The following is a 24,404-nucleotide window of genomic DNA, read 5'->3' as shown; positions in this document are numbered from 1 at the left end:
GTATAACATTAATGAATGAAGTTCCAGTACTTCAAGTGGAACAAAAAACCCTATAACTATACACCAAGGTTTAAATAGAAATAACAACAAAATGCCTATTATAAATAAATAAATGTCCATGACATTTATTTATTTATTGAGTAACATGGTAATGCTGTTCAAAGGCACAACAGAATTAGACATTACCATGAATGCTAAACTTATGAATAACAGAATTTTGCCACTTATTAATCACAAATTAATTTTTCCTTGCTGAGAAATACTCATTTTTTTTCATGGCAGAATTTAATAAATGTTGTCTTATATTCCTGAATGAGGTACTGGCTGGTATTATTGCTGTTATGAAGTGAAACAACTAACATTGATAATATTCTGTATTTCCAATCATTTACAAAAGTGTGAGATCCCAAAAGAACAGAAAGGAGTAATGAACAGCACAGACAAATATATAACAGATAAAATATAATCTAGTTATATAATGTTGAATTTTAAAGGGGCTGCCTATAATATTTCATAAACCTGAAAATGCATTGTATTATTCATTACCTCAATTTAATTACAGAATTATGAATGTAAATCAGAAGAGACCTCAAAAAGACTGTGCTTTAACATGTGATGTGTGATCCTGGAATTAGTCTCATTACATAATCAATGAGCTTTGTAAATGGAAGAATAGACACAATCTTACTTCTATTACTAACAATATTTTTTTCTCAAAAATATGACAAAAACCACCATAAGACAACTTAATATTTTAAGTATGGAAATCCACATTAACTACTTGTGCACAGACAGCGGCCAGCCATGATTCATGACTCCTTTTTATGCAGGATAAATTACCTTGCTTCAGCTTTTTCACCCAATGTTATTAACTGCTGTATGATCTAATTAATATATTCTGTACAATAATAGATCTAATTATTAAATACAGGCTATAGCAATGTGTAAAAAATGAGGTATCACAGATAGAAAGCAAATGAAAGGAAGTATTAGTTATTAACCAGAGGAAACAGTATCACAATTACAGAGATTGCAAAAGTCAAGTTACTTACCTTAAAAATGTACAGTTCTCCAAAAAGACATACACGATTCAGTCTGCATTTTTTTAGTTGGCTGAAAATTACTACTAATAGTACTTACTACTAAATGGATATTTTTCATTAGGACTGAGCTGACTGATATTAAATGAGAGGAATTATCTTTATAAAGTATTAAGACTTTCAAATACATGATGTCAGGAACTGAGAAAGCACAATAATACTAACAAAATAACACAAACACAATTGGTTTTATACAGTAACATATTTTAACTTCCACTTGAGTTATTTCCTGATTTTTTTAGAGATGATGAGCACAATCAGCAGCAAGTCAAGTCAATAGCATCACAGTTATAATTTCTCAAAGTCCTACTCTTCACCTATACCAGCAAATTTACTCTTGGGTTCATTCCACACCCTGCACTGCAATGCACAGCATTTGCACCAGCTAATAATCCCAGTACTGCAATAGCATGGATGGGTAATCACAAGACACACCAAATTAAGTTTAAGAAACTGTTTCTAAACAGTCTACCCTATTTATTGCTGTACTTCAATGGCAAAGAGAGGTAGTGATGTCTACTAGTAGTTCTGTATTTCCTAATATAGCCTTACAAAAATCTTTAAACCGTGATACCAAGGGGTTTATGCTACTTTGATAAATCTAAACAATCTATATCAAATCAACACAGAAAGAAAATTTCTGAAAGTTCGTACTTGCTGTAAATTTCATTGGAAAACCCTAATTCACAAAGGATATCCTAATCATTCATGCAAATTACTAGTTATAATCACCAGTGTAAATCAAGCAATGAACTCCTTTCATAAATTACACAAAATGAAATGGAAAACTCAATCCTGAGCTTATAAATATCAAGTGCAATTTTGTTCCATGTCAGACACAACTACAGATTCTGAGTATGTAAAGAATTTGCCACAAACATAATCCACTTTTTTGATGGTGTAAAATGCAATGATGTTCAGCACTAATAAATAAATACATTAAAAGATACAGTTATATTAAATTTAATTTCTACAGTGGGTCAGATCTAGCATGGGAGTAAATCAATAGAACTCTATGAGAGCTAAGCTATTTCTGAAAACTTGCTCTGGATCTAGCTCTTGAAATAATTTTTCCAAATGATTAAGTAAAGTATTGCACATATAAGACATTGATTTTTGTCATTGATTTTGTGCTGGCATTTGAGCCAAGCCTCAAAAAAGCTTGAACATTTTATGTATTTACACCTGTCTGCTGGCAAGGAATAATTCATTCATTCCAAATGAAACATGCTCCTGAAGCTTATAAAAACAGCATTTTTCTAGACTAGATTTGTAAACAGATTTTTCAAATAAAAAGTTAGAAAATGTGCTTTAAATCATTGAAACAAAAGCTGAAGTCTGTTTCTCGATTTTTTTCCTTTTTTTGGCTTGTCAAACAGATAAGATAGATATTGATTATATTTGCTTCCCAAGAGAGCTGTTCCATCAGCAGAGAGTGAAGATCAATGAGGAACCATCATCTCATAACAAAATATTTCCAGTGACAAAAAGAAGCTTATTGCTTAGTATTTTTGGTTAAATATGGATGTATGAAAATTTTGGTTGCTTGTCATTGTGTTTTTTCCTAACTAGACCAATCCAACCATCCTTACACAGGGAGAGCAGTCTCCCTTTTGGCTGATCTGAGGCAACTTCAGACACAGGCTCAGCATGAGCAGAACCTACCTTTGATTCATTTCCAAGCCTCTCTTTTGTCACATTCTACCAACAAAAAGCTCTTAGCTGTACATAAGAGAATATCATCCTTACAGAGACCACTACCTATTTATTTAAACCACTCATCTCCCCCAGGTCTCAACCACTTAATGTGTTAATCCAGAAGAAAAAGTTTCTTTTCCCTCCTTCAGAACATGTGTTCACCAATGTAAAAGTCTACAAGTGCTTTGCCAAAAATGAAATACAGAGTGGAGAAATCAGTTATTCCACATGTTCCAGCACTTTATTTTCTCTTCCTACCAGTCTGAGTGACCTTTGGTTGAGCACAACATCCAGAATAGATTATAGGTTTACTAATATTGGAGGTTACATTTTCAGCATATCTGTAGAAATCTTTATGGCAGTGGTTAAAAGCACAGATATTAAAACATTTTCTTTTAAATCTTAGAATGATGGGTAACATTCTATGAATCACAAGCCAGAATTTTGATGATGCAGGGCTTTACTGGAGGTTTGTTCCCATTTCAGATATGGAAAAAAAAAAAACAACAACGCAGAGAAAGGCACAGTTCAAAAGCATTAGAACAACCAGGAGAGTCAATAGATGCAGTCTGAGTTGCAGATCCAGCTCTGTCCCCAGTTAAAACTAAGGGTATTTAGTAAACACAGAGTGGGGTTTGGATTCAAGATTTTGGTAGATTGATAACCCCAGCAAATCTTCTTTAAAGCCACTGTTTACAAAAAGTCTCATGATAAAATCAGTGAATCCAAATCTTGGATCCTCTGCTAGGTGTCTCTTCACTGGTGAGGCAGCTATGGTGTAGTCATTGGAAGCACATGACAAGGATCTCTAGTGCACCTTTTCATAAAAATGCAAAAGAACAGGGAATGTTTATACCACACTACTGTCACCCATAGGTTTTATTAATCCCATACTAACATTATTCTGTACACCATTTATTTTTTAATCACCACATACAGGCAGATTCTTTCAGTGTAATATTTTGATATTAAAAGCTCAAAGTTTTTCAAAGACTGACTAACAGCCAAATTCTGGCAACAAACATACCTTTTTCTAGCATTGAAGAGAATTCAGGAAAAGCTGTCTTTTAAGACATTTAAGGATCCTGCCAATATGGGAGAATTAACAGCAACTACCAGCAGCTATCTTAATCCTCTACCTAATGGTACTTGCCAGGACCCTAAAAATTACAATCAGAATGTCCTGTACTTTGAGAATTCCTGCCTAAAAAATTCTTTTTGGGAGCCACTAATGCAAATCAAAACAGCCTCTAATCTGAGGAATCACAAGAGTGAGAAGCAAGTTGACAGATGTCTCTGATTCAGCTCTCCGAGGTCTTTTAGGTCCTTCAGTAAGGGCAACTTCCTCAGGACTCAGAAATGCATTCAGATGAAGCTGAATGAAACTTGGTGTGAAAATATTTATCCATTATATTTTCCTATCCACGTTCACAAAGCTTCTGCACTATGGTTATTCAAATTCAAATTTTTCCTTTGTACTATTGTTTTCAGAGATATTACAGTATCATCTCAAAGATCCGTATTTATCAGTCTTGAAAGAGCTGCCAGCAGTGCAGGCACTCCCTAACAAAGTATAAGGAAACTGCTTTATTCCCATTTCCTGCTGCACAGCTCCTCTTTTATAATTGCAGTTTTATTATGATACCTTATATCAACAAATAATTCCAACTAGCCAAATAAATAGAATAACTAGAATAAAGAGGTAGAAACACTCTGGGGTATACCCACACCACAAGGTCAAAGGCAAAATAATATCTGCCTACTTTATCATCTTTTACTCCATCCATGAGGTAACAGTTGAGGCTCAGGTACCTTAAATATACACAAGGGGTAAAATCTGGAAATATATGTTAATTCTTCACCTGCTCCCTTTCTTTCATACTGAAAAACTGAGAATCAGAGATATTAACTCAGTACCATATATTAGCTATGGCTCATTACACATTCCAATGGGAAAAACTAATATTGGTTCTAAAACACAAAAAAGAAAAAGAAGTGTAACAATAATGACTTTTTAACCTATGGATATTTTTCTCTTTATCAACAGAGAAAGACCCCATATTTTTTTCTCAAAAGATCTGATCCTAGAGTTAAAATTGTGTCTCTCATGGCGTGACCCTTTAACCCCTCTCAGACATGAGGTCTCCAAAGCATACTTCCCAGAATGAATTGCAATTCTTGATCCAAAGCAAAACAGTCAGAAAAACAGTGTTTTGACAGCTGAACATCTGATGACTGTATCACTTAAATCCTTCTGTTATTTAACCCTTGTCAAGATTTAACATAATAACATGCTCCATTTTATCTCTAATAATCAGTCTAAAAATTGGGTTATTGAATTAATACCACATTTATCCTTATATTTAAGACCTCAGCAGCCCTAACTAATGCCAAAATTTCTAGGATTCATTAATACACTCTCTTGTCAATGCAGCTTTTGCTAAGTAGGGCATACCTTATTTTATTTAAAATGTCTGATTGATTATAATCAATACAGCATTCAAGGCACAAAACAGATTTTTCTACAGCATGAAAGACTAAAAAATACTCGAGCTCGTGTCCACCACCTTCCATCAGAAACAAGTGGCTTTCTAACTGTTGTTTCGCTATGAATAATGTATTCTTCTAAATCCTCTCAAAATGCAAAGGAGAGGCTCTAGAGCTAAATAGCTTTCACTGAGAAGATAGTTTCAAGTTCATAATTTCTGTGCTTGGGTTTCATGTGCATAGCATTTTCTCTCACCGTCTGCATACACCACACACATGCATTACTTTAAAATTTTCAAAGCTCCATTAGTTATTCTGAAATAAGACTGAAATGACCTTCCCAGTACAGAACTAACCATCTTTTTTTGCACAATTTACCACTGAAAGGGAGTAAATCCCATTTTTGGGGATCACATTTGCTGTGAAAAAGTTAAGAGGGTGGAACCAGGTAAACAATTCTCCACTGATTTAGTGGAGACATCCTACCAATTTATTTCAGCTGCAAATATTGGTCACCCTGTCCACAAATGTCCAGACCACTGTGTTTTTTTTAAATTTTACCTTAACTTCAAATAAACATTAGCTTTGGGTAGACTCCTTGCTTTTTATTATTTTCTTATGGAATTATTTGTATTTTATTTATGTGTTCAAAAACATGGATGAGGCACTTGGCGATACCGTTTAGCAGTAAACACAGCAGTGCTGGGTTAAGAGCTGGACTTGAAGGGTTGAAAGGGTTGGAAGCACATGACAAGGGTCTCTAGTGCACCATTTCATAAAAATGCAAAAGAACAACAGGGAATGTTTATACCACACTACTGTCACCCATAGGTCTTTTTCAGCCTGAACAATTATAAAATTATAAAGGATCAGTGAAAAAATTTCAGATATGTTAGTAGCTATATAGAGGGACAGAAAGAGGTTTGCATGTGAAACTGAAATCTTAAAGAGGGAAATAAAGAGCAGAAGGGAATTTTAGTGAAGGTCTAGGCATCAATGGTCTCTGTTGGGAATACACATCCTGCCAGTAGGTACTATGCTCCTTTCACTGCCCAGTACCTTTGCAGTTTCTGTGAGGGTTTTTTCCTATGTCACACCATTCTTCTACATACTTGCAGGAGGGAAGACTCTTCAATATACTCCATAAGATGTGACTATACTCTCATCAGCAGTCAAAGGTTGAAATCCGTGAGTGAAATTAACTAGATTTTTTCATTTAACTAAAAGAAGGTTAAATGTATGGCACGTATGTAGAAGAAATAAGTCAGAATAATTTACATCAACAGGAAAATTATTTTCATATTCTCAGCTTTCTCCGAAGGAAATATGATAATACTTATCTGCACTTTGGTGTTTGGGGTTCTTTTAAACTTTGTGCTTCAAAACAAATATGAAAGTAAGTAATGCTTGTGCTTATTTCCAAAGTGCAATCAGTATCCCATTCTCTAATGGTCATGGGAGAGACACTAATAGGAAAGTCCCCACCAGATGAATTAATTAATATATGTTTAATAAGAGATATAGCTGTTGCTGGACCAGTCTCCTCTTTTCTAACAAATGTTCTTCATTCCAGTTCAAGGCAACAGGATATTCTTCCTTTGTGCTGCAATTTCCCACTGAAGAAATTGTGCCCACAGCCCAAAAGGCTGATCATCTAAAAGGGGTTTAGGGACCACTTGTTTAAACAGAAGATTTTACAGAGGTCTACACAGGAAAGAGTAGTTTCAGTCTTTGCGACCACACTAGCCCAGCACTGAGTTTAATGTAATCAAGGATACCCAGAGACTTCTGAAAGTCATATAAAATCTACAAGTCACTAGAGACATTGAAGCTGGAGGACACAGAGGGTTTGCATGTGTTGACACTGTCGATGTTTCCTCATAAAAAGGAAGGTTGAGAAAAAGATTTTGGGGGAAAATGTTGCCTAAATAGTACCTAGAAACTGAATGACAAAGTTCTCTCCCATTTCCTGCCATCTGTTGTGTACAAGGAAACTTCTTATCATTAATTTTTCCAAGTAAATATGAAAATAAAAATTAAAATAAATCCATTAAGATTATTATCTAAAATAAAAAAGAACCAGTGTATCCCCAAATATTCAAATTAATTTGTTTGTTGGTAATGTTTTTGAAAAGTACAGTTTTGGATTAGAAGGACTCTTTTTATCACACTAGATGCACAATATCACCATAATCCACAAAACTATAATTGATAAGCAGTTTTAAGATAGGGAAAATGCCTTGTGTTGGGATTTGGCCAAGCCCAAGTGGGCAAATTAATAAAAAATTAGACGATGGCAAGATTCTTTTAAGTGTTTATGGAAAAGAAATTTAAATAATTCTGGCTTAATTTATGTTGCAATAAGTTGGTTTTCTTAACTGCATCCCCTAAATGTGATAAAATTTTTGCTATGCTTGTCATATAACTATGGATGATAAAAAATGTCAATTGCAGATGTCCTTCTATAGCAGACAGTTGAATTAAGACTCTCAAAATACATTATTAACTAGTTAAGTTTGACTTCAGTAATTGGTTGGGAATATGACTATAGAAAACCTCAATATTGATTTTCAAGATATTCACCTTATCTTATCTGGTACTATGGCATTTTTCAATATAATACTGCAGAGCAAAGTAAGAGATGAGACACCTGCATTTCAACTCCACAGTAATTTTTTTCCCACAAAATATTTATTATTCCGAGACAGACAAGAGAATTGTAAGATTTGACTTAATTTAATTATATGATCGTAGAAGGTATAAACTTACAATTAGAGACCTTGAAAAGATGCGCATTTTGGAGGTCGACAGGTCCTTACCTGCACAACCAAGGGTGATCTTAACCAAAACCAAAAGCTATATCACTCCTCACCACACCCCAGACCTTGCAAGCTTTGTATCTACTAGGTTGAGACTAAATATGCAAATGAAACAATTTAAGTAAGCCACACTAGCTCAAGAAGTATTTTTCCATTAATTTATATCAACTAGCGTTAGGTTTCATTGAAAGAAAATTATTTTTTTACTCTGGCTTGTGAAAACAACCATCTTCACTTTTACTGATTTAATTGTAGTCTAATATATGGGGTTTGTTACCAAAAAAAAAATAGTTTTTCTCTGTCTTAAGCAGAAATTTATATTTTACCTGACACCATATATCATAAAAGATAAGGTCATGCAATATATAGGCTTCCATATATATGTGTGTGTGTGTGTGTATATATATATAAAATGTGGTATATGAAGGAATTACTTCAGCACAGCTTCTCATAGGTTCTCTTTAACTCTTGAAACATAACTACTTCCATGAAAGTCAGCTTATTTAAAAATCAAAATTAGCTGCATGTCTTTTTAAATTTTTGCCTACAAAATAGAGTTACCCAAAGACTTCACTATGATATAAGTTCACTATTTGTTAACTTGGTTTTGATGTCTCTTTTTACTACACCTGCTATGAAACACGCTCTTATTTTTCTATTAATAAAGACTTTTATTTTCCTCCTTCTTTTTAAGTTGAGATCTGTTAAAAGGTGTGGAAGAAGATAGATACATAAAAGAACCCTCCAAGATAAAAACCTTCCTGGGGCCTTACAAAAAGAATACAAGAACAATGATATCATACCTCAAGAATAACAGAAGTTTTATATACCACATTATGAGAATGAGACAAAAAAATGTTAATAGAAATAATATTTTAAAATGCATAAGGATCTTTTCACTGCTTATATTTTCAATATACTGCTGGTGATAGGATCTGACTGAATAAGTTCATGGGGTAATGCATGCAAATACTTTAGATGATTTCACATTGAAAAGTATTTAAATATTTACATTGTGTGTATTGCTTTGAAAAAAGAATAATTGTTATTAATGAATACATACTCTACTGCAGAATCTTGAACACTAACAGTGGGTTGAAACCTGCATTTAAATCATGTTTGAGGTTGGAGCTCATCCTGTATGGTTTTAATAAGCTGTTAATCTCATTTCCATTGCTGGAGTCCTCTGCACTTTGGCTACACAAACCAATAACATTTTCCATTCCTGTCATTGCTTAAATGACAAGCATTTGTAAGGTTTTAAAAATCTTGGATGAAATTTGCCTAATATAATAAGTCCTTATAGAAAAGTTACTGTTGTAAATTAAATATGTGAACATATTTCACACCATAACAATATGGGAAGCTGAATGTCACAAAAACCAGAGGATTTCCTTCCAGAGCTTCTGCTGGTATACAGATAGGACCAAGCTTGAGTGGTGTGTTTTGTTCATTAAAGCATGTTTCTAATTCAAAATCTTATTCTGATACTTCCTCATCCATTGGTGCAAATAGAAAATATGGTTCAAATTTATAACTTCAATAAGAAGTTACAAGGCAATGCTCCAAAAGCAATTCTCATAAATAGTTGTATTTTTATGCTGCCATTATTGCATATTTCATAATGAAACTTCAACTATCTTTGTCTAGACATGTAATCTTCCTCAGCAGAGTAAATATAGACTGTACACATACACATTCAAAAAACACTATATTGGAAAAAGATAAGTAAGTTGGCAAAATCAAGGAATACAAACTTAGGATAGGAAATGTCAGAATTTAGGAACTTATAACCTCCTATCGTTTCAAATTATTCCAGGAGTTTGATATGAGCTGCACTATTGATCTAATAATGTATTTCTACTTCACCTGCTTTCAAGTATATTGCATTTTTTTATTTTTATTTTAAAAAATGTGTTCTTGCTTTAAGCATATCTTTTACAGCTTATATTAAGGTTTTGTTTTTCTATAGAATAAAGAGTTGGTCTTAGCTGATATGATCATTACTAGATTGGTATGACAATGTGATCTGTCCTGATATCTGTCTAATTGTACAAGGCATCAATTCCTGCATCAACTTATTAATATTGATAAACTATAAAATAAACTATAAAATTAACTTTAATCACTTCAGTCTAATTTCTTCTTGCATTATTATTCTAGTATACTACGTATTCTAATAACAACTAGCTTCTTCTGAAAATAACCTTTTCTTTTTCTTTACTACCAGCAGAAACAGAATGAACTATTTTGGTGTTAAACCACTATATCAGCCCTTTTACAATTTTAGTGTACCAGAAAAACCATGTACCAACTCATTTAATAGGAAAAACAGCATTGAACTTTTTATATTAAATCAAAGTCTTCTAATGTCATCAAAACCCCTGATTCAACAGGTACCAGAGTGTCTACTCTATTGCACCAATACCCTGTTCCACATTTAAGAAACAAATCCTACTGTATCCCTACTGTATTGAAAACAGAAGGCTGATCTTGCTTCCAATGAATTCAATAACAAAGTTGTTATAGGCTTAATTAAAAGATCTGGAGTATCCATGGATGTAGCTACATGGGAGAACTTTCTGCATATCATGGTATGTGCTGTACTACACAAAATACACAGGAAAACAAGGAAGATACTTTCATGAGAAAATATTGTGCACAATATCTCATCTTTAAGAAATTACATTCTCATATGAAAAACTCTGTCATGTCACGACCCAAGTGGAATAATATTCAAAGTTTTGCACAATTGCCAGTGAGAGCAACATCTGACTCCCAGGTTGTCTGAGTTGCTACAGACTGCACATAGAAAGCCACACTTTACATGTTCAAATAGTACCTGGCATGCTTTGTCCTTAGTATATTTACTTAAAGGATCTTTTGTATGTGAAATATCTTCTTGGTGATGATGGCAACCTTCATTCAGCCTTTTTTCACTGTAATTCTCTTTTCCAGGCTAAATAGAGATTGCCAACATAGACATTAATTACGATAGATACATAGATGACTGTCTAAGCCATCATGTGCAGTAATCTACATTCCACACACAATAAAACTTCCACAAAGGTGCTGAACTTAGGTCTTTAACTCTGTATTTACTACAGATGTCCAAAATTCTCTCTCAAATTTCATATTTTTCACTATTTTCCCAGTTTTCTAAAGTTGGCAGAACTGCTTGTTGTTCTGTGTGAGCAGCAGCTGAGAGGCAAGTACCATAATTTGGAAATCTTTCTTTGAATTTCCGTGGTGAAGTCTAATATCAGGAGAATAAAGCAATTTATCTCAAAACATACATGTTGCATGAAGCAACCAATACCAATAGATACATTTTAGATCACTTTTCAGAGGTCACAAAGAATTTGATTTGAAAGAGGCAGTTTATAAACATATATAAGTAGCATTACCCTTTCAGGAAAGGATCAAAGCTTTTAAAGTTTTCATTAGGAAGTTCCTAGAATTAAAGGTGCCAACTCTATTACTGTACTTCTATAAAGATACTTTACTGAGGCACTGAAAGGCTGTAAAATATAGTAGTAAAGAGCTGTTCATAAAAGAAATTGATGATTATGGATTATACATTAGTATACATTGTGAAGTGAAATGATTACTGCAATACGAATTTTTTTTTTTTTACACTGAAGTACACAAGTGTTGCAAAGCAAACCAGGAAAGTTAAAATATCTAATATTTGTGGCAGAGATGATAGAATGGTAGGATTGAAAACAGGCAAAAGATTTGAGTCTGAGAAAGACATCATCAGTTCACCCGTATTTTGCAAAACACTTGCTTCAGATCTGTCAATTTTCTCCCATTTGTGAATAACTAAATCCTGAAGCATGGGATACATTGCATCACATTTCAACAGCAGTCAAAGACAAGTTTCAAATTGCATAACTTCTCCTGTACTGCCAGTGAAGTTACCTAAAGTTAAGGTAAGCTTCCCCTAACTGACTTTAAATAACATTTACGGCTGAAAAACATGGCCTGTATCTCCAAGAGGTATGCAGATTTCCTGCACCATAAACAAATAGTCTGCACCTCACACTGTAACTTTTGAAGGCCCAGGAAGTTCTTCTACAAACCCTCTTGCTTTAAAAAATCCCAGGAAACAGAAGTGCTGGAAGCAGTTCCCTGGTTGTAGCAGGGAGATGGACGTGGTCCTGGTGCATGGGGGAGCTCCTGTTTGTCCTGTGGGACAGTCACAGCTCTCAGTACAGCTCTCTGGGGGATCTGAGCATCTAACCAAGCTGTTCCAAAGGGCTCCCACTTTTAATAGAGACTGCCCAGAGACTGGAAATACCAAGTTCAAAGGCTCTGACCACCCCATTGCCATAAGAAACTTGTTAGTCAAATGTGCCACTCAAGTAAATTGAGCACAAATAATCAAATTCTAAACACATAAAAACAATACATCAGGAGGACTTCAATAGTAACAAAATGCAAAGTTTCCTGTCAAGTAATGAGGCAACAGTCAGTTGCATCAATTTGCAGTGCATCTTTTAAGAAAATTTAAAATCAAGTTCTCCTAAATATTAATAAAATTTAACGTGTCCTTAAACATAGAATCCCTGAAAGAAGCAATTGTTTTCTTGCAGGTTTATACCTTTTTTTATTTATTCATTTATTAAATATCATGTTTTCATTTGACCTAGAGTATTTAGATTTTTTTCTAAGACTTTTTAGGATATACAATTTATTTCAGCCTTTTGGACCCAATTGTTCTGCTCTGGACCTGTTCCACCAGCATCTGTAATAAATACTATTCCATCCACAATAATTTGAAATCTAACACCTTTCTCCACTCAGTTTCTGGAATTGATTATAGTATCTAAAAAGCACTCGGGAATTCTTAGTATTTTCTATTTAAAGAGTTAAGTCTTCAATTTACTGCTGGGTCTTGTTTTGTATCAACTCAGTAGCTAATCATTGCCTTTTTTGTATCAGGCAGATTGGTATAGGGGAGCCACATGACCAATTTAAGCTCTGGATTTAGGAAATACTTTCTTAGGAAGACCAATTACTGAACCTACCCTTTCTATTAATGCTCCCAAAGTCACCTTGTGAGAGGTAAGGGATTCCTGGTGGGAACAGCTGAGAGGAAGCAAGCACCTGTAAGGACTGAAAAGAGGCTGAGCCAAAGTGTCCTTTTAGTCCTCCACCTTCACAGTGGCCTACCTTCCAGCTGGGAAGAAAGACACACCACTGGGAGCAAGCCAAGAGCCAGAGCAGCACTGAGTCATGGGTACCCTGCGCCTTTTCTGACTCTGCATCACACTGCACAGGAACATATCAGATAGAATTCTTTATTCTGGTGGGACTATTTGAACAACAAAGCTGAATAATACACTTCAAAATTCAAACTAAATGGAAGAATAGGAATAGTTTTTAATCTATACTCTCCTAAGAGGATAAAGAGTAAGAAGGACCCCTGGAAGTAAAGCTTTGAAGGAAGGGGAGGTAAAAAATTAGTAAATAAAGACCAGTGGAAAGTCTGGTTTTGGATTCAGATGAATAAAAATGAAACACAGTCATGTGCAAACTGATTTAAAGGGTTGAAGTGTGGTGCAAAAGCAACAAGAAATCTAAGTTTTGTCTTGCTCCTGAACTATGAAAACATTTCATTCTTTCATAGTCAAAGATGTAAGACTACCAGGAGGAAAATAATGCTACTTCAAGAACCACTTACATGAACTGTGTCATGCTATACTTTGTGAAAAGGTGAGTATACTTTCTTGTTTGCAACACTTTAATTGTTGTGGTTTCATTCTTTAATTTTAGAAAAAAATGAAATATCTCTAGTGGTGATGAACACTGAAGTAGAGAGAGAGAGGAGCCTGAGCTACAGGGGAAGGTAAGGAAAATGGGGATTGAAAACATCCCCATTGTCTGGAGCCTTAGCAGAATCACAAGGATTTTTTTCTCCATTTTTATTTCTGTGCCCCCTCCTTTTTCTACTCTCCCTTTTTCCATCCCTCTCCTATTGCTTCCTTTTCATTCATCCTTCTGAGCTGATGCCAGGAGAAAGGTCCAGAGCAGGAGGGAAGGTCCAACAAGTCTGAAATAAAAAAAAAAATACAAATAAAAGATAAAAAAGATCCAGAAATTCAAATGAACACACCCAACATTTGAAAATACGCTTTCCTCTACCAATGCAGATCAATGTGACACAGGTCCCTATAGCAGGGTTGACCAGTCCTATTCTGCTTATGATGAGTATTTACAACATTTGTTAATAATTGTGACCAAGTATTACGGATTTCTGAACCCATTTTTAAATTTATGGGATGAAATGTCACATTATATATGACCTGAACGTGTACATCAAATTAAATGTAAATAAATTTTGCATCCCTAAAGTAGTTTGTTTAATTAAACTGAACTGCAATTATTTTTCTTGCAATCTTGCCTTTCACAGGCCTGTCTCCAAATGAGTGATCCTCAGTCAAGATGCCTAGACCACCTACTCACCCCGAGCAGTGGGCAGAGAGACCAGGGACACTGAACTTGTGTTTGGCTTATATGCCCTACTCTCACTGAGAAATTCAGTTGGGCCTGTGTTCTGACAATTTATGGTCATGAGACCTTCATATTCCTGTGACAACACTGTGCTCCTAACTCTGAGCAGAGACGCAAGAGTGAAAAAGGAAATGTTATGGTGCATAAATGAAAGCAGGAAAAGAGGTGAAAACTCCATGAGGTCAGCAAAGGGTTTTATCCTTGTAAATCTGTTTTATGTGAACACTGCTCAGACAATGCAATTTTGAGGGACAGTACAAAAAACTAGGTTCAAAATATAAATAGAATGTGAAGAAGAAAGACCAAGAGGTGATGAAGTGTGTAATGTGACATGGTAGCTGCAACTAACAGTTTATAGTCCTCAGATAATATTACTGTGCTTATTTGAAGCAGTTATTTCAAAGTGCTGAGAACTCCAACTTTTTAACTTCCCTTCTCTATTCTGACAAGTCCATAAGATTTCTGAGTCTGTACAAATCATTATATTATAGCTGTTAGGGCTTACAGCTACAGCTCACTTTATCATGGTAGTAATACTGTGGTATTTGGGCAATTAACTCTCACTACGCTGAGTTTTGTGCTTACTCCTATAATACCAAATGGTTCATTTCTAATTTGGATTCAGCTTTAGCCTGGTTTCATACTATGCTGTCAGTGAAAAGCATGGCCTGCGTGAGCAGTTTAATGATGTCTGCACAGGCACCCAGCTAATGCCAGGCCAAGAATAAGACAAAACCCCTGCTGGAAACACGTACACTATTTTCATATATTTCAGTACCTGTAGAAAATCTTACAGAAAGCCCAAACATCTATTCAAATAACACTCTGAAATAACAGAATTCATAATTTATGGAAAAAGAGGGGATGATATCACAACATACTGTGCAGTGTCATGAACTGGCCATTTCTCGGCATCCTGCTACACACAATGACTTGGGACAGGTCAGAAGCAAGGAGCTGAAGTAAATTGCATCAAAGAGCTGATTTTACAGACATTAATAGTCTTACAAAGTTTCAGTCTTCACTAAAAAATTACCTGAGACAGGGAAAACTAAAGTCTATCAGGTATTCAAAAGTACAGGTTTTACTGGAATATTTAAAAACAAGCACGCACACAAAGATATCAGCAGCATGCTATCGATAGCAAAATATTTCCCTTACATTGCCTGAATGATCTCAGCTCACAAACTTAAAAAGCCTTTCATAGTTTCAAAATCCAATTTCAGAGATACCTAGAACTTTCAAATTCAGATCTCTGATGTTGATGTTTTAACTGCAACTATAACTATAACTTTAACTAATGATTGTTTTAACTGCAACTATATACATATATATTGTACAATGATTCATATGTACAGCACAATTAGCTGATTCCATTGCTACCCACATAATTCTTCCATTTCAGTAATTTTCAAAGGTTTTGAAATGAGGTCCATGATTGTACACAACAGCTTAAGTCCCTGGGTTTTAGACTAGGACACTGTGAGGAGAACTCATTGAAGCCCAATTGGTGTTGGATCACATTATAAAAAGACAGAAAACTGGGTGAAGTGGTACAAAAAAGGTGTGAAATCTTAGCCCCATCAGACATCCCTAGGAATTTTGTTATAGTCTGGAACTGATTTAAAATATTGAGAAACACATTTGTACTTCTGTGAAAAGAATTGCTGGAGCAGTTGAATATAAATTCAAGTTACAAGTTAAAGCCATGAAGATTCTAGTGGCCAAAATTTAACTTTTAACGAAATATTTCATTGCAAAATTAGGATTTGAAGAAGTGGCGGATTGGGGAGCATGCAGTTCATCTCCTTTAACTTCATCCATCAAAAAGTTAGGAATCTATTTTAAATAGGCCATCTAGGTTCTCTCTCATCAGCGCAAAAAGAGAGGTGTTTTAGGGAGGTTGTTCATCTCAGCTGTCCATGATGCCTCTGTTGGGATGTAATCTGTAATTCTCTGCAGGAAGAGAATATTTATCTCCGTTGACTACAAAGCCTTGAGCAACTGTGTTAGACTTCAATGACTAACTTTTAGATGGCTAAAATGATGACTAGCTTAGCTCTAAAAACCTATTTTTTAAACAGCAAGGTTAAGTGAGATGAATAGAGCCTTTTGTGTGAACCACTTTATCAAAAATCCACAGGAAAAAAAAAAATGTTTTGACATGAAATTTTGACCAGCATATGTATCACTGATTTTAATAGCAACAGGGCCTAATTCTGCACCTTTCTATTTCTACAGCACCTACTGGAGCAGGGCACATGCTGACAAACGTTAATCCAGCATGCTTTTCTCATAAAATAATAAATAATAAAAATAGCATCAATGTCCTTATTAAATTCCCATGTAAAGCAAAAGTGGCATAAATGCAGTTTCTCTTTTCATTATTCATAATTTGTATAAATTGTCTACAACTTACAAAATCCCAAGCAGAAGATGGTAACCTCTCCAGAGCCAATCTTGTAACTGTATCATTTAAAAAACTCCCATTTAACTGGAAGATGTATAGGCAGGAGGAAAAGTTAATTGCATCCTCCTTCTTCAGTTTGGGAAAACAAAGTGGATGTGAATTTATGCAGTAGAAAGCACATTCAAAAACTGACCTATTGTGCAATGTTTCAAGTGTTGAGTTTTATTCTGTGAAATCAGTGGCAAGTACAAGATGAGAAATGGGTAGCACTGTGTGTGTGTCCTACTCAGAAAACAGTAGCATTAATCCCTTTTAAAGGTACCCAAAGAGGAAGTTTTGTTTTAATTATACCTTCAGTGTTTCATAACACTGCATGACAGTTTGCACAGCACATTTTTAAATCTTATATTACTTCTATCCTAATATTTATTGTGTGAAAGATTATTTGACAAAATAATGCAACTAGATAGAAATCACTTTTCTTTTATAAACAGTAACTTGCATTACAGATCAAGCTCAGAAGCATGTTGCTGCAATTACTAAAAGCACAGTGTTTCATTGTAAAAAGTCAGTGAGTTATTACTGTAACTCCCTGTACCCACAAGAAGAGCTGATAGCATGCAGTAAGCCTAGAGTGCAGGCCCGGTGTGCAAAAATTCACAAGGGTTTATTTGTTGCTTGCATTTGTATTCTTCTAAAAAAGAACATATCTGGAATAGTGCAAAAATTTTAGTGCTTTTGCACTCCATTATAACACAAAACAGAAAGGAAAACTAGCATTGTCAACACCACGCAAATATAATTCTTTGAGACAGGAACTCCAGTTCTTCAGTCAGTCTAAAAATACTGCATGCAAGGTATACATGTGTAGTGCCTCCTACAAATCGTAAAGTTACCCCAGTTTAACAAGATGTGTCATAGCTCTTTGATAATAGGTCCTGTTTTCCTTCTACACAAAACTCTGAGCAGAAACAGAGACACCTTTTTACTGAATGAACTGTGCTAAGGAGATGCTTGCCTACAGAGCAAATTCAGCCTCATTTCAGTCAGATTAAGAATCTCATTGATATTTGATTTGTGGCAGATATCCCCTTTTTGTTGACCCTGAGCACCACAAAGAACATGACTGACTCAAGGGAGGACCTTGAAGAAGGCAACCAACGTGACTGAACAGACTGAAATAAAGGTTGTTGGTATGGGGCACAGTGGGAAGATAGGGACCTGTCTTTCACCAGGTTATTCAATAATCACCGAGGTCCAAGGGTTATCATTGTATCATTTATGGTCTCTTTAAATAAGAATAATAATAAAATAATAATAATAATAATGGATTTTACTGCCTTTTATAAGCTATTACATGTCCAAAGGACTGCAAGCAGTTCTCAGATGAATATAAAATTAACTATAGAACACATGAGCTCTTTCCAGAGCTCCACACTGACTTGGTTGCCCAGAGACTGCACACAAGTACAGGCAATAATCACTGACATCAGGACAATACCACCTGGGAAGGACCACTGGTATAAACCAAGTTTAATCAAACCTTTGAGTATTTTAAGTGACAGACTTGTGCGTGTGCAAAATAAAAATAAAGAGTCTGGGGAGTGTCATTGATATTCTACCACATTTATACCCACTGTTGGTCATCACTCGTAAGAAATCCACCTCTGCTTCTTCAAACCTCTGCCAGTCAAGCTAGAATAGAAATTATTCTGCTTACTACCATAACAATGAAAGAACTGCATCAGAGAAAAAAGAAACCCAAACAACTCTGTTCCTGAAATGGAAATGCAACTGCATAATGGCTGAGCCCCGACATCCTGGCAGGCCAGCCAGGACATAAAGAGCCAGGAGACACACAGAGAAGTACCAAGGGGTAACTTATTTACTCTGTAGCTTTTGTCAAGAGGCAGCAGATAATATACACCTGTATAAATCCAAAACCATGAAAGTTAAACTCTTACTTATTAAACAAGAGTATTGGTTAAGCCCCAAAGGATTAGCAACAGAAGATTTTTGTTTATTTTCTATCCCATTAAAAAAATCTTTAAAAATCTCTCTATGTTTCTGTCTATTCATCTCCATATCTATATTTTTATTCCAGAATACCACAAGAATAAAAACATATTAATTTTATTCACACTAAGTAACCTGAAATTTACTAAGTAATTTACTAAGTAAGGTCTACTTGATTTTTTTTTTTTTAAATTGTTGGCAGATGATTCATTGAGATGAAAAAATCACACTTCATTGTTCAAAAATAAACTTTCTCAGAAAATACTGCCAAAGCTGCAGTATAAATGCTTTTGAAAGATTAAGTACATTATAGAGATTACAGTGTCATTTTGAAATAGAAAAATCAAGGGGAAAAACGTACAAATTATTCTAATGTGTGTATGTGCAAAACAATAATCTTCAAGCCATTTTACTCCTGTAATTGCTTAAAGATCATAAAATAAGACTGGTACCTTCACAAAGGTCAAAATGTTGTATTTTAATCTTCATACCACTTAGAAGTAGAATTTTGTTTTCTTCTGTCAGTCTGGATTTGAGTTCAAGGTAGCTACAAACTGGATAACTATGTAGACAGTGTCACAGATTACATAATTTTTCATCAGGAAATACTTAACTTTAGCCTTCTGTTCAGATACTCTGCAAGTACTTAAAACGTACAGGATTTGGCTTCAGAATTTGACAGAGCACCACATCCTCTAAGACCAAGGGAAGTTAAAACGTTCATCTGAGGGCAGACCTATCAGTCTGTGTAATCCTACACTTTAAATACTATTCAGCTTTTTTATCTTTTTATCTTTTAAAACCCAAAATGCAGGGAAGGAAGAAAATAAGACAAAAATACACTGTAAAGGAAAAAAAACTGCCATAGAACAATATCTTAGAAGACTAGAGAGCTAAGATATAAGCAACCTACAAAAACTCTAATAAGATAAAAATTTTAAAGAACACTGTAGCCAACTGATAACAGATAGTCTGTGATACAGCATCACCTCAAACCTGTTCACATTCCCTTCCCTGATAGGAGTACAAAATACTAAGACAGTATGTAGAAAACTCTCGAGAGTTCAAAAACCAGTGCTGCAGAAGAAATTCCCAAGAGTTCTTTCCTGTTGCAGTATAACCAAAGAAATTCAGGTTGGTTAGGCAGAGTGAAGGGAAGGTCCATGTGGTGCAAACCCCGTTTCACCAGAAGGCATGTGTGGCTTCAGGTGGAAATATTTGGGCTGATGTGAGAGCCAGAAATCAGACTGCCATATTTGCAGCTGAAAGCAGAACAGACCGGTTTGGGTAGAAGAGGATTCAAATGCAGCTTCCCTGTTTCTGCTAGCATGATTTTGGGCAGAGCTAGTCTCAACATCCCCTCCCAACACCAGGCACACTTTTGGGAACCTCTCCCAGTTAAGCCCAGAAATCATGAAGGAAAAGGAGCTGCAATTGCTCCCTAAAAAATATACTATTCAGAAGAGCAAAGACAGGGAGAAGGAGCCTTATTGTTTAATGTCAGCAGTGGCACAAAAAATAAAGGAGAATAAACTCTCTGAAAATAAATTTAGGACAGAAATTGTGTTTCTAAAACCATGAAAAGTGAGCCTCTTCCCTGCCCTCAAGAGGTGCAGTGAGAGTGATACCCCAGCTAAATTTAAACCAGAGATTTTTGAATCTGAACAAAATCAGAAGACCAGCCTAGTATCAGAGCAATCAGACTTCATGACTCCACAGGCCGCTCTAGTTCTATCTCCCATGTTGAAAAATGTAAGAAGATATTCTTCTTTTGCCAGTTCAGGCCACTACAGCAGATAAAACCATGTATTCATGAGTCAGCAGACTGAACACTATACAGCTTTTCTTTTCTGTTCACTTGTCCTTTTCCATTTGCAAGTAAGCACTGATAATAGTAGTTATGGAGGAAGAAAAGAAAAACTGCTTTCCAAAGATTTCTGTTTACAACCCTTTATAAAGGTATCTTAAATTCCTATGCTGCCCTGAATACCAAAACAGATGTAGAGAGAAATAGAAGACGTCATTTCAGTCGGGACACTCACCACTTTCAGGAGCTAGGGCAGTATGACTATATCTCATACTATATAAGCAGTATAATGATATCATCACTTGTAGATACAAAGCTGCAATTTGTAGACAAAATTTTTATTCATCTCAAAAGCACAAAAGGACAATTGTCTTTGACACTAACTATGGCTTTCTAAAACACGCTTTGAACATTAGTCATAGCATAACAGTAGAAGCACCAAGCTGAAACCAACTCCACCAACCCAAATCCTACTCTGCCCACATACTGCACAGAGGTAGAAGGATGCTCTTTCAAAATTGGCTCCTTTATTCCTATTTTAAGGTCCTAAGGTTGTTTGATATATATGAACTCCTACCACCTCAGGATGCTGCAAATCAAATGTATGTATATTAATTACCATACTACTCAGACAACAGGTGCTTTGTGGATGAAATCTGGGTGCTAAATAAAAAGTTTTAGGAATGCATTTCCTCAGACTTCAAGATAAGACTAGGTGAGCAGGATTAGTTCTTCAGTCAGCAACTATCTGTACAAAATTACTCACACAACACACCTGCAATATTAAAAGAAAGGACAAAAGGATCATTCTGGAAACTGCTAGCCTAGTTACTTGATTTCAGTGCTTTAGCAGTATCAAAATATTTTGCTTACTGTGAGTTTCACGCAACGTAAAGAAAACACTTCATTTAAACATAAGGAGGAATGGAAATAAATAGAGGGGTGTAGAATAAAGTTTCAATCTCTCTTGTTTTTTAATGGCTTTCAAATTAAATCATGAAAAAATAAGCAGGCTGAGTCTTTTTAAAATGTGGAGTAATGACCCAACAGATCATAACTATTTTGGAAAAGTCATCATAATCTATGATGCAAATATCTCCACTGGTTTTTAGACACATGAATTATTGACCCTGTTATGCTGCCAAAAGTATTTTAACATGTCAGAGCAGAAGTCATGCATAAATATGTGGGAAATATTTTTATTACAGTTAAACTGGAAAAAATCAGTATAAATTCATAATAGTTATGTTTCTACAAAGATAAACGAATTTATTTATTTTTCAGCATGACTAATTGCATTGTATATACACTTCTTACACTTTCTACTTTAAAGAAAGCTGTTACATTGCAATAATTTAAACATAAGCATTAGAAGCCTCAAATTTCCAAATGCACTTGTAATTCTATGAATTATATTTGCTTACATGACAGTGACAAAATAAACATATACCCTGTAACTTAGGAATATTCCTATAATCAGTTATAGATCCTTTAATGTTCTTTATATAAAATACAGTAAGCAATCCCATCACAACAAAGTAAACAACAGAAAACACTGCAGAACATTCAGTACTTGAACTTTAGCATAATATTACACCATATTTCTTTCTGGAGGAAAAAAAAAACCCACCAAATATAAAAAAAAAAATTACAAAAAAAACCAAAAAACAACCCCCCAACCAACCCACCCTGTCATCTGGAAAAATCTTTCCAAATTGTGTTTTACAGAACCAATATCCTGTCTGTACATCAGGGGCAGCCTCTGTTAAGCATTTAAGTGCTCTCAGTGAAAAGTAACAGTTTCTCCTCCAATCCTGAACTCTCAGTAACCATCTCAGAAAGTAACAGTTTCCCATTCCCCGTCAGCCAGTGGCACTATTAATCATCAAAACAAAACGAAACACCTTCAAGCAAATATCAGCTTCTGATTAATCTCCATCCCAATGAATTAGAGTCATAAGAGGCAACCTGCTGCCTTGTTTACGCCTTTTTAATATGAGGAGCAGAAGTTGGATATAAGGGTTTTCTGCCCTTAGGGCTACAAAATATGCCTCGTGTGGCAGGGAGCCAGCTCTCCGAGGGAGCCTCCTTTGCTGTTTCACAGCTATTCTCTAATGGATAAATTTAAACAGACACACACAAACACACGAGTCACCACAATACAGGGCCGGAGCTATTGTTTTTGTCTAAAGTCCTGTAAGCATCTGTACTCATACTGAGGATCTCAAGGTTCCATCCAGTTTCGGTTTGGGCTTTACTTTTGGTTGTTTCGTTTGTTTGTTTGTTTGTTTTTTAAACGCGAGGAGGAGAGGAGGGGTGTCTGGATTTTTTTTTCCCCCAGCTGACTTCCCCTCTATACAGCACAGCACGTAAAACACCTCTCTTCAGCTTTAACCGACCTAGGATCAATTAGTGCAACACTCTGCACACATCCAAGCAATCACAAGGCAGAGATATTTAGTCCAGTCCTCGTGTGTATTGCACAGACACCTTTAGAAAGGGGTGGAAGGAGATTTGTTTGGGGAAAAAAAAAAAAAAAAAATTCTCACAATGTAATTTACACAGTGTGGAAACGCCTACAAGGAGATGAAGTACCTGCACTGGGGAGATGTTCAGTTGTTCACTTCATCTTCCGTTGACAAGGAAACCAAACCGCACTTCATTCTCCAGGAAAACCTTCCACTGCCATCATTTGAAAATGTATTTATTTGTATATATGTATATATATATCATCATCATCATCATGATAACAATAACCATCATAAAACACTGCTGGCAAAAGAATAAAAAGTGAAGGTGCAAAATGTGCAAAAGTAAGGATCATCTCTTTGGCTTTCTGTTTTGCTTTGTTATCTTTAGAGAGGAAAAAAAAGTATTTAAAAATGATGACTGCAACATGCTGCAAGAAAAGTTTCACATTATAAACAGGCATCAAAAACTGAAGAAGAGGAAAAACAAAAAAAAACCCTGCTGATTGCACTGTTAAAAAAAAAAAAGAAAAAAGAAAAAAAAAGGAACAGTAACAAAAATAATAAAATTAACATCTTGCTCTGTGGCTTCCACCAGTATTGCAAGATTACAAACTCTGTGTAAACATTGCTGTAAAATGCATTTGCAATTCCCATCTCTTTATGGAAAAAAAAGCCCTTAAAAAACACCCAAAAATAAAAATAAAACAACACCAGAAAAAAAAAAATCCTCTGCAAAAAGAGTTAGAAACATGCCTTTTCTCTTATCCTTAAAAAATAAGCATCATATTTCACATCGCTTTTCCGTGCCACAACAAAACCAGTTGCATATATAGATATATAGCTACTAAATGTATATCAGTTGTTGCTGGACTGGCAAGTCTGTGTTATTAATATTATCGTTTTTCATTCCCAGTGACTCCCGGCCCCAGCAGCACCTTTTGCTCACAGTTTAGTAACCATCGCATGCTAGGAAAAAAAACTTGTCATCAGCAAAAGATCAAATCCATTTAAACAATAATCAAAGAGGAAGAAAAAAAAAAAAAAAAAAAAAAAAAAAAAAAAAAAAAAAAAAAAAAA

The 24,404-nt window shown here is 35.1% G+C and overlaps 1 protein-coding gene across 4 annotated transcripts in view; it reads right to left on the bottom strand.

The window, feature by feature from the left end:
• Positions 1–24,377, bottom strand: part of RALYL (RALY RNA binding protein like) — a 357,282-nt gene extending 332,905 nt beyond the window's left edge. The window contains exon 1 of one of the 4 annotated variants that reach the window (XM_015619704.2): positions 23,452–24,377. The gene's annotated coding sequence lies outside the window, so the exon portion shown is untranslated. The remainder of the gene's footprint in view (positions 1–23,451) is intronic. The other 3 variants (XM_033512315.1, XM_015619702.2, XM_033512314.1) reach the window with 3 other exon arrangements.
• Between the last annotated feature and the right edge of the window lie 27 nt (positions 24,378–24,404).

The sequence above is a fragment of the Parus major genome, chromosome 2 (assembly GCF_001522545.3).
Source record: "Parus major isolate Abel chromosome 2, Parus_major1.1, whole genome shotgun sequence".
Lineage (NCBI taxonomy): Eukaryota > Metazoa > Chordata > Aves > Passeriformes > Paridae > Parus > Parus major.
Note: the sequence above shows the minus strand (reverse complement) of the source record. Positions and strands in the feature narration are given on the sequence as shown.